Below are 2,711 nucleotides of genomic sequence, written 5' to 3' on the forward strand. Positions count from 1 at the left end.
TATAATTGGAAAGTGATTAATAATATAAATAAAAAAGCAAAACAATATAGATAATGTTACTTTGTGATGATCACAGTCAGTAGGTGGCAGCAGGTATTGGTTTCTATTTTTGTTTTACACCACTGGTTTAGATTTGAAAATAGATGGATACTGTGTATAATAGTGTGTATTAAATTTAAAAGCATATCATGTGTACACTTTTTTGGGGGGGGGGGACAATTAAATATTTGCCAGAACACTCTTGCCACTTTTCCCCTTAACTTCATTTCAGCTGAAGTCATCACCATCTTTCCAATAACCCAGGCTCACAACCTCAGAGTCAGACTCCTTTCTGTGGTTGCCAAGACAGAGTTTAGACTAGAGGATGGTAATCAGAATATACCTTGCCTGTGTCTGGCACGATCTCCATTTATGCAGGAGATTCTTAGTCCACCTATATCTCTAAAAATGATTGAAAATTATAAACAAAGATCACCTTTGTAGCTTTGCTACATTCCAATTAGTTCTCTTTAAAATAATCCAAATAATTGGTAAGCATTGAGATAAAGGAAAGTAGCTAATGATGGATGCAGTGAATTTAGGGATAGTCTGGTCACTGACTCACCTCAACACGGGTTAATAGAAAGGTCACCTAGGGATACTTGGAAGAGCAAGAGAACAGAAGAGAGAGAAAGTACTATTTAGTACAATCCTTCTATTTTGTTTCTAATTTTAACAACAATGTTGTTAGCAGCTTCTGTGAAGTTGAAAGACCAACACAAGTCTAACAACAACAACACACAGAAGGGCTGCTAGCACAAGTTCTTTGACCTGCTTTTCTCAGGAAATCAACTTTAAGGGGTTAACAACCTTACTTTAATTAAACATACATATACGATTTACTTAGTTCAGGGGAAAAAGTCAGCACCCTGAACTTAAGAGCAAATACAAACAGAAACTACAAACATACATTATATAAACAGACAGAGATCAACAGAGAGGCCTCTATCTGTCTGAACAAAGAATTACAGTTACCAGAGAAAGAGGCACAAACATCCGGGTTTTCAAAGCCAGGGAGCTCCAGCACCTACCCAGAGTCTCCTCTCATCAAATCACACAACATTCTTCCACCCAGTGAGAGCCCCAAACAAAACTTCAACCTCAGAGCTTATATACCCTGTTCGTGGCCAGAGGGCATCACAACTATGTGCCTCAAACCCATGTGACTTTAGCCTTCTTATAACTCTTGACCCCATCAAAATTCCAGCTTGAAACAAAGGAAGGACTCATCAAAGTCACTGGATGGTCTTAGCATTCCAAAAGAGAAGAACAGCAAAAAGTCCCACCCTGATCACCATTACATTAATTCAAAGTGTAGTTACACACTGCCTAATTTAGTAGGAATGAGAAAAAATAGAGCTTTTGTTTAATAACTTCTGGCTTCTTTGAGTTTTATTTCATTTCCCTTACAAAGGAGTGTTAAAAAAAAAAAAGCATAGGCATCAGGGACTCCCAGACCCTGTCTCATTATCCGATGTAGTGGCTCCAGGTTTTGTTTTATAAAAGTCCCAACTGAGCAGTTGCAGGACCATAAGGTGGGAGGGAAAGAAAGGGAGAGACCAAGGGACCTGAGCAGTGGAGGTCTTGGGACCCTGGAGAGGGAGATACCACCAGCACCGCTGCAGAGGATCAGGGGAGCCCTGGAGGTTGCCCCTCAGACCCAGGTCCAATCATCCTCTGCCCCCTTTCCTCCCCACTGGGGCTTCAGAGCCGTGTATAGCTTGATGCAGAGGTTCCTGAAGCAGAAAAACATTGTCACCGATGTCGTAGGGAAGCTGGAGGAGGTCTCTGGTATCAAAAAATACTGCCTGGCTATAGGTTCCATTGCTTTCCTGGCCCTCTATCTTATATTTGCCTATGGAGCCTCCCTGCTCTGCAATCTCAATTGATTCATCTACCCAGCATATGCCTCCATCAAAGTCATTGAAAGCCCCAACAAAGATGACAATCCCATCTGGCTCACCTACTGGGTATCATATAGCATATTTGGCCTTGCTGAGTTCTTCTCTGACATCTTATTTTTTCTATTTCCCCTTCTTCTATTCAGGGAAGTGTTACTTTCTGTGCATACTTCCAGTGGCCGAGAATGGCTCCCAAATCCTGTGCCATCATCTGATCTGCACCATCTTCCTGAGGCACCAGGCTGTCACGGACAGCCTGGTGACCGACCTGAGGGGATGAGCCCTGGACACAGCAGCCAATCTGACCCAGAAAGCAACAAAGGCAGGCATGACTCACCTCCTGAAGAATAAGTAAAGAGATCACTCCTGAGCCAGAGGCTTCAGATGACTGGACACCCTTCTCCCAGCCCCCTCAACATCAAGGGACCATAACCCCCAATTCTGGCCCCTGTCTAAGCAGCTGACCCCTCCCAGCTGTACAGTTCCAACCAACTCTACCCTCTTGGGCTTTATGGCATTAGAGAAGTCTCCCCAGGCTGGGAGCTGGGAGGGACATGGGGATGACCTCTGCCCATTTAGGATCCACCAGCACCTGCTAAGGGCCCTTCTGGCCCTCAGACTGTTCTAAGTATGCCATTAACCACCTGCCTCTGGCCCTTCCACCCACCACTGGCCTCCCACATCAGCTGCCTATATATTAAAGAAAAAAAGTCCACACCAAAACAATCCCCAATTCAATCATTTGGAGGATATAAATACATCTGACTGAAG

The 2,711-nt window shown here is 43.7% G+C and overlaps 1 pseudogene; it reads left to right on the plus strand.

Annotated features, from left to right (window-relative positions):
- Positions 1–1,763: 1,763 nt before the first annotated feature.
- Positions 1,764–2,295, plus strand: LOC118842857 (annotated as a pseudogene).
- Positions 2,296–2,711: the final 416 nt, after the last annotated feature.

The sequence above is a fragment of the Trichosurus vulpecula genome, chromosome 3 (genome assembly GCF_011100635.1).
Source record: "Trichosurus vulpecula isolate mTriVul1 chromosome 3, mTriVul1.pri, whole genome shotgun sequence".
NCBI classification, from domain to species: Eukaryota; Metazoa; Chordata; class Mammalia; order Diprotodontia; family Phalangeridae; genus Trichosurus; species Trichosurus vulpecula.